We start from the raw sequence: 9,164 nt of genomic DNA on the forward strand, positions 1-9,164 counted from the left end.
TGTGTGCTGACAGGATATCAGTTTACATGTTTGGACCTGCTGTGTGTGGAACCTGAATTCTGAGACCTTTCTAACAGAGCTCTTGTATTCCAGGAGAGGATCAAGTTGGAACACCATCCTGATGGAAGCTCGTCTATATGTCTGATTGTAGATGAGAATGACAGAAGTCTTGGGGGTTCATAAGAGGACTAGGAAGGAATTCAGAATATTTCAACCTTTAAAAGACTGCCAAAAATGCTTGTGGCTCCTCTGAGCCTGCCTTAGCACAAATCACTCTCAGAAATTCCATAACTGCTTTTCCTTTTCTTTTTTTTCAAATTTTTTAACATTTTATTTATTTTTGAGAGACAGAGACAGAGCACAAGCAGGGGAGGGGCAGAGAGAGGGAGACAGAAGCTGAAGCAGGCTCCACGCTCCGAGCTACCAGCACAGAGCCTGACGTGGGGCTCGAACCCACGAACTGAGAGATCATGACCTGAGCCAAAGTCAGATGCTTAACCGACCGAGCCACCCAGGTGCCCCTATAATTGCCTTTCCATATATGACAAAATTCCAAAATATTAACAAATATTACTACACGAAAATAATGAAAATCTGCATATTAATAAAGTCAAAAGACAAATAGTAAGCTCGGAAACATACTGCATTTCATACCAAAAACAAAGAATTAAATCCTTAATATACAAGTAGCTCCCCTAAAAATGGGTAGGAACATAAATAGATAATTCACAATAAAATGAATACAAAGAATGCTTAAACATGTAGAAGGACGTTCAACTTCAGTAAGAAAGCAGATACCTTGAATTTGCTAATACCAAACTATTGTCTCCTTTCCAACCATGCCTTGCATTCCACACATTTTTGTTTGTTTGTTTGTTTGTTTGTTTGTTTTAACCTTGTTTATTCCATTCCTCTGCCCAACCCACTTTGCCACATATGTCTTTCTGGAAAGATTGTTTTTTAACATTAAAGATAATCACTGTCTCTTCTCTGGAGTCTTCACAGATGCTTTCCCTAGTATAATTAGTTGTTCACTCATGTGTCTTCCCTCGGCACATTAAATGTACTAGTAGGAAAGTATTAAAACATAATGTATTACATTGTGTTGTCCATGGGATGCGTTTTTGCGTTTTTAACTCCTCTATCAGGAACAGGCATCTTGTTTTAGTCTTCTTTCATTCCTGGCACTTGGGCATGCTAAATGAGACACAGAAGGAACTCAGTCAATGTTTGTTAAATACGTAAATGGATAAATGAATGAAAGTTCGAACGCAAAATAAATAAGTAAATAAACGAGAACTATACTGATCTCCTAGTTGGGCTGTTTCAAGAATTTCCATGTGAAAGAGCTTGAGATAGGAGATAACAGGTGTCTGTTGGATTTAGCAAGTGGGTGTCACTGCCAGCTGCCACGTAGCAGTTTCTGACCTAGGATGGATGGAAAAGCCCAGAGGATTCAAGGGTACTTAGGAAACAAAGATATGGACAGAGAGCTCTAGCCACCCCTTTGAGGAATCTGGCTGTGAAGAGAAGGTAAGCAATCAAGTAGGTTAAAAGAAGGCAACGAGACAAGGGAGTGTTTTTCACCGTTAACATTTCAAGGTTAGAGAGACTACAGTGCAAAAGCTGGGGGAGGGACGTTCAGTGTTCGGTAATAGAGGTTAGGGAATTTGGATCAACCTCTCTCGGAGAATTAGAAAAGTCAGACCAAAATAATCTGCCTAAAGAGCTAACAAAGCAGGAAGCATTATGAGACCAAGATCTGATAGAAGGTGGAAACCCAGAAAGGCGATCCTAGCTTTTCCACTAAGGATGTCCACTGATTCTGGGAGAACGAGAGGATGAGAGACTGGAGGAGAATTTTGCTCGAGTCTCACAACTTGGGTCACACAAAAGAGAGTCCAGGTACCATCAAAGCCCAGAATATCTGGTAACTACTTGGTCTTTGGGAGGGAATTAAAAGGACAGCTTCTCAGGAGTAAAAGACATTCAGGTAAACTGCCCTTCTGGGTGCTGACTCCCTTATTGGATGAAGTGTTCTGGAATTGCTAAGTCACCTGCCAGAAACAGACCTAAATTTTCTCTGGAGGAATGCAGCATCATCCTAAGCATCATGTTATTTCTATCAGTTTTTAAATAACATCTCAAGCATTCAGTCAAAATAAGCATACAATCAAGGACAAATCATGAACAAAGTCCAAGAGAAACAGACAAGGAACAAAGATTAAATGAAAATCAGATAATGGAGTTATCAGAAATAGACTTGTAAATAACTATCCTCAATATTTTCAAGGAGATAACAGATAAGAAGGAGAATCAGGATTGAGAATTATGGCAGAGAACAGGAAATTAAAAATAGAAATTTCAAAACTGAAAAATACAATAATCACAGTTAAGATCTCAATGAATGGGTGTAAAGTCCTCTCAAAAACATTTTTTAATGTTTATTTATTTTTGAGAGAGAGAGAGAGAGGGCCAGAGAGAGCGAGAACACAACCAGGGGAGGGGCAGAGAGAGACAGAGACACAGCATCTGAAGCAGGCTCCAGACTCTGAGCTGTCAGCACAGAGCCCGATGAGGGGCTCAAACCCACGAACCTTGAATTCTGACTTGAGAACTGCTTAATAGACTGAGCCACCCAATCGCCCCTCAGCGAATGGGTTTAAAAGTGCTTTAGACACAGCTGAAGAGAGAATGGGTAAATCAGCAGATGGTTAAAACAAAATATCCAGAATGAAACATGGAGAGACAGAAGGATCAAAAGCACAGAGAAGAGGCAAGAAACATCTAAGATATAAATAACATCTAAGATATAAATAAACATCTAAGATATAAATGACATCTAAGATATAAATAAACATCTAAGATATAAATGAGAAAGCCTAGTAGAAATTTCCTGGATCCCAGAAAAAAAAGAGACAATGGATTAAAACCAACATTTGAGAATTTTCCAAAATTAACATAAGTTATCAAGCCATATGGCCAAGAATTCTTACAGATCTCAAGTAGGGTATATACAAAAAATACCACATCTAGACACAGTAAAATTAAGGGCAAAAAAATTTCTTAAACAGCAGATGGAAAAGTCATATTATTTTGAGAGGAAAAATTATTCAAGTGAGATCTGACTTCTCAACAGAAATAATGAAAGCCAAAAGACTATAGAACAATATTTTCAGAAAGGACCTAAAATGCTACCACCAGTCAAAATATCTTCGAAGAATGAAAGTGAAGTGTAAGCAGTTTCAGGTAAGCAAAAACAGAGGTATTTACCAAAAGGTGATTTTTAGGCAGAAGGTAAATGATTACGGATCGAAACTCTATGGGGCGCCTGGGTGCCTCAGCCAGTTAAGCCTCTGGCTCAGGCCGTGATCTTGCGTTTCTTGAGCATAGGGCTCTGGGACTGACAGCTGGGAGCCTGGAGCCTGTTTCGGATTCTGTCTCCCCCTCTCTCTGCCCCTCCCCCACTCATTCTCTCTCTCTCTCTCTCTCTCTCTCTCTCTCTCTCTCTCTGTCTCTCTCAAAAATAAATAAACGTTAAAAAGATTTTTTTTTTAAAAAGAAACTCTATGATAAGGGAAGAAATAAAAAGGTAAATATGTGGCTGAATAACAGTCATAATTAATGTCCAGAACAACAATAATGTGTAAATTAGAAAGGAAGACCATGAACACTTTGTCTGGAAAGGTAGCAAAAATACAAAGGGACATTAGAACTTTTTATGTCAAGGATGTTTTTATCCCTAGCTTACCTCCCTAAATAATAAAAAAAGGAATATATAATGACTAAACAAATAGAGGGGGAAAAACAGAATAATTTTTTTAAAAATCCACCCCCCAATGGGGCCCCTGGGTGGCTCATTTGGTTAAACATCCGACTTCCGTTCAGGTCAGGATCTCAGGTTTGTGAGTTTGAGCGCCATATTGGGCTCTGTGCCGACAGCTCAGAGCCTGGAGCCTGCTTCAGATCTATGTCTCCCTCTCTCTCTCTCTGCCCCTTCCCTGCTTGTGCTCTGTCTCTCTCTCTCAAAAACAAATTAAGAAAAAAAAAAAAAAGGAATTGTTAAAATAAAATCAGCCCCCCCCCCCAATAAAAAGAAAAAGGAAACAAGTATACAATTGATACAAATATAAAGCAAATAGTGAGATGGGGGATTTAAGTAAATAATAACAACAATCACATTAAATATAAGTGCAGAAACATTGAAAGTAAAAAGATAGAGAAAGATATTCTGTGCAAACACTGACCAAAATAGAGCCAATATAGCAATATTAACGTTAAAGCAGACTTTAAGGAAAAGGTCATTAGTAGAGATAAAGGGAGAATAATAACAAATTGAATTCACCAACAAAATATAACAATCCTATGTTCTGGATGTATATACAATGCTAGTCTAATAAAGCCACAAAATATATAAGGCAAAAAGTTAACGGAATTAAAGAAGAAATAGACAAATTCCCACTCAAAATCCCCCACTGGGAGATCTTTAACATGTCTCTTTCACTAAATGATAGAATAAGCACATAAAGAAAGTATTATCCCACCAGCTGTATTTTTTACAAAAACCAGAGAGAGGTTGAATGTATGTGAGAGCAGGGGAGGACCTTTCTATGGCCGCTTTCCTAAATATGCCTAAATTTCCTTTCGTGGCTTTCCTAAATATGCCCGCCTATCACATTTCCACATATTTTACTTTTTGTTCTCTATTACTTGAATGCCCTAGTCTTCTTCAACTGGTGAGTTCTCACTCACTTTTTTTTTTTAAAGCCTCAATTCAAATACAATTTCCCTGTGATTTCTCTCTTCTGGGCTTTTACAGGACCTGAATTATATTATGGCACATGTCATTTTGCAAAGTAGGATTTATTTAGATCTCGCACCATGCACTCTTCGAAGGAAGGCATTGTGGCGTATGGGTAGATACATATAGCATAGTTCTTGATTTTTATAAAGTTTATTCTGTTTATTGAATTACTTGCCAGGACACAATCCTTACCTTTTTTTTTCTCCCTTCTTACCTCTATTTTAAAAGTAAACATCTCTCCTGCAAAATGTTCCATTCATAGTTTTGTTTAAAGTATTTTAGACTCCTGAAAGTGTACCACCAGCTATGCTTATAGAATTCTTAGAAATTCTTAGAAACATGGAGGCACAGTGAATAGCTGGAAATCCCTGGCCACACCATGAATATCAAGGTTATAGTCCAAACACCAGTCAGTATGAAGAGTGAAGGATGGATAATCAGAAAACTGGTTAACTGTACCATTTGAAAGGGTCAATTATCAAGACTTAAAACTTAGTAAGGCTTCTTGCTTTTGGAAGAAAACATTAATTAATTAGGATTAATAATACTTCAGAATGTATTTTCAAGGTCTGAAACGTGGCCTAGTTTGTCAGCGGCTCTGAATGCAACTTGGTCTTGCAATTTTAGTCCACGGAGAAGCAAATAGTCCTTTGGGGTCAACTCATTCAGGAACATTCCAGGCAGGAAATGAGCTATTTGGTCTGAGAAATTGATGGTGGTCCTATGTTCTTTGGGAATAGTCGAGGGAAACAATGAAAACAAATAGCACGTTACGATACGGCATCTTCACTATTTTTTAAACTTAAACCCATTTGTAATTATTAACAGCTTATGTGTGGCTTTTGATTTCTTTTTATTTTTATTTTGGGGGGGGGTTAGGCAATGATTTCTCTTTTTTTTATTGTTTTATTTTTTATATGTAATTTGTTGTCCAGTTGGCTAACATACATTGTATACAGTGTGCTCTTGGCCTCGGGGGGTAGATCCCCATGATTCATCGCTTCCATACAACGCCCCGTGCTCATCCCAACAAGTGCCCTTCTCAGTGCCCAGCTCTGTGTGGTTTTTTAAAATGTATTTTCTCTGCTGTACCTCCTCACTTAATCCTCAGGTTAGTACACTTTCAGATTTGTAATTGTGCTCAAAAAGTTCGACAGGACAAATGAAAGAGTAAATGAACATCTCACCCTACACTACTATTAAAGATCTTGACTCTAAACCATAAAAATGGAAGGATAAATGTTTTCCAAAAAAAAAAAAAAAAAGTTCTAATGTCACTAAATGGGACATGAACTTTTGTTCTTAACTTTATTTTGGAATGCTTTTTACTTCCTCTGATCCAAATTTTGAACTTGACAGGTTTCAAGGCCCACTCTTAAGTACTCACCCCCACAATGGCCAGCTTCCTTTGTGTGTGAATTTGTGCCAGTTTCCTTCTCTCAAACGTTTCAGAGTCTTTCAACAGCCTCTCCTTTCTCCAGAACTTTCCTCAACACAATCCCTTAGTAGCCTGACACTTCTCTACCAATCACAGTTGTCTCCATTAAAATTTTATCTTTCTTTGTCAAGAGCTTGCCTTTCCTTCCTTATTTATTATTAAAGTTTTAAATATCCAAAGGAAAACTGATTAATAATTTCTCAGAACTAAAAAATCTGAGACTGAGAAAAAATAGACTCCAACGTGTTTATCTTCCTAAGACTTGTGAAATATAATCCCAATTGCAAAATGGAACAGCTCTTCACAATTCATACTGTCCAGACATCAGGGTATAATCTTTTAGTACAATAAATAGAAAATTCATTTTCCTGATTGGTGTGTAAACATTAGGCTCCTTTTCTTTTTTGTGCTGCAGGAGATATACCAAGCTATTTGTCTTTTTAAGCTTTGCAAATGTAAAACATATTAATATAGGTTACCTTAGTCCATTACAAATTCACCTCACTGTCTATTAACATATCTCAACTCTAACTCAATGGCACTTCTACCTGTATTATTCATTTTTCATTATCCCATAATCCGGGGCTCTCTGCTGAGACTCTATAAAACACAACTATTAAGGCCAAACTCAGGGATATCTGTCTGTTGGGACATGGATTAGACCATCAAGTTATTTCAGCAGGCTAGACCAAGTGCCACTCAATTGTAGTGTGAATCTCCTGCCAGTGCCCATTCTAGCCACAGCCCATGATTAAAAAGTTCCGTATTCATGTCAGATTGCCTCTAGCCCCAACTCGAATTACCTCACCGAGGTACTGTGCATGTTCAGTTTCTTAACCAAGGAACTGGCAGCCTAGGTATCCTCCTGTATATTTTCATCCAAATGAAGCTTTACAAACCTGAATTTCTCTAAAGGGAGTGCACGCTGAGCTGAAGAAAAAAAAAAAAAATCTCCTGTTTTATTAGTCTCCGGTCAGCACATCATCTGTCAAAATCAATTGCGTTTCTTACCTTTCTCCTTGTTAAGGATTCTAGCAAAATATGTATGAGGTGAAGGCACAGAACAAACATGGTGGCCTAAAAATGTCTAGAGTGTTAAAGCCGGCTCAGGGTCAGGGCAGAAAGCAAGCCATGGGCTACAGGTTTTGAGTTACTGGGGTTTAGCAGCACACTTTTAAAAATGTCCGTAAGTTGGAAAAACCTAACTGTCCAACAGTCAGGGATGTGTTAAATAGATCCTAATGCATTCGTTCACTGGAATGCTATGTGATCATTAAAACTGATGATAAGAGCGTATTTTTATTGACTTGGGAGACAAGCAAGACAATTACAGAATCTTTTATTTGTTGTGTGTGTCTGTAACGAAACTAAGGGAGATTGTTAGGGGTGATTATTTCCAGGTTCGAAGTTTTCAGGTCATTTTATTATTTATGTTTTCTGCGTTATTGTTTTCATTTTTATTTTTATTACTTGTTAGGGACATTTAAACTTCTGCTTCCAGCCATGATGGGGGAAGAGGGGCCAGATTTCCCCTCCTTATTTACTATATATATATGTATATATATATAGTAATATATATAAATATATATACATTTTTTTTTTAATTTTTTTTTCAACGTTTTTTCTTTATTTTTGGGACAGAGAGAGACAGAGCATGAACGGGGGAGGGGCAGAGAGAGAGGGAGACACAGAATCGGAAACAGGCTCCAGGCTCCGAGCCATCAGCCCAGAGCCCGACGCGGGGCTCGAACTCACGGACCGCGAGATCGTGACCTGGCTGAAGTCCGACGCCTAACCGACTGCGCCACCCAGGCGCCCCTAAATATATATACATTTAATGTTCATTTTTGAGAGAGAGGGAGAGGCTGGGGAGGGGCAGAGAGAGGGGGACACAGAATCCAAAACTGGCTCCAGGCTCTGAGCCATCAGCACAGAGCCTGATGCAGGGCTCAAACCCACAAACTGCGAGGTCATGACCTGAGTCGAAGTCAGATACTCAACCGACTGAGCCACCCAGGCACCCCCACCCCTCCCCTCCCTATTTACTTTAAGTACCCGAAAAATATATGCAACTGTGGTTTTCAGGCCTTGGACAGCAGGCAGTGTGGGACGCTCATCGTTGAGCCAAGGAAGACAAGTGAGGTGCGCTTGGCAAAGTCTCAGCTGACCGCCTAGAGTGATTTTCTAGGCTGCGGCCTAGAGAAGGGGGGGCCTGAGCTGAATACAGCAGTATCTCTGAGTTGAGGAGACCAAGGTGACAATTTGAGGAGTACAAGGTGCCTAGAATTATCATGGCAGACTGCCAGAGAGAAGAGCACAGAGAGCTGCTGGGATCTGCTGGCACCTTCAGCTCAGCAGGAGTTAGCACTGGCTGTGAGGAAGCTACTAGAAGTCAGGAAAAGAGTCACCAGAAAGGAGAGGAGTCACACCAAGATGGAAATTGTTCTTGCTCTCAACAGCCAGAGTGGAAAAACCTCACAATGTACAGGTACTGGTTTTAGTACTGAACGCTAGTTTGAAGACTGCTCTCATCTTGCCTATCAAAGCTTAAAAGCAAGATTCAGAAGGACCCGTCTGTTTCTACACACCTGAACTACATCCCAAGACAGAACTCTACAAAATTTAAAAGAATTCAGTATCCAACAGAATAAATTCACAATGTCTATTCAGAAATTATGAGATAGGCAAAGAATCAGGAAAAAAAATCTATAATGAGGATAAAACTCGATCATCTGAAAAAACGCAGGAGTGGAAAACATGATAGGATTAATAGACAAAGCGGTTTTTTTTAAAAACTGTAAATATACTCCATACGTTCAGAAAGATGGAGGAAACCATGTTAAGGGGAAATATAAAGATAAATAGAGATCCAAATTGAACTTTCAGCGTTGAAAAAGCAATGTCTAAGATGCAAAATGCATT

The 9,164-nt window shown here is 38.9% G+C and overlaps 1 long non-coding RNA gene across 1 annotated transcript; it reads right to left on the bottom strand.

Annotated features, from left to right (window-relative positions):
- Positions 1 to 625: 625 nt before the first annotated feature.
- LOC131513538 (uncharacterized) lies at positions 626 to 7,166 on the bottom strand. Its single transcript, XR_009262632.1, has 2 exons — positions 7,051 to 7,166; positions 626 to 1,197 (listed from the first exon to the last, which is right to left on the bottom strand). It is a non-coding gene; the product is annotated as an uncharacterized LOC131513538 (long non-coding RNA).
- Positions 7,167 to 9,164: the final 1,998 nt, after the last annotated feature.

This window comes from Neofelis nebulosa, chromosome 6 (assembly GCF_028018385.1).
Source record: "Neofelis nebulosa isolate mNeoNeb1 chromosome 6, mNeoNeb1.pri, whole genome shotgun sequence".
In the NCBI taxonomy this organism is placed as follows: domain Eukaryota; kingdom Metazoa; phylum Chordata; class Mammalia; order Carnivora; family Felidae; genus Neofelis; species Neofelis nebulosa.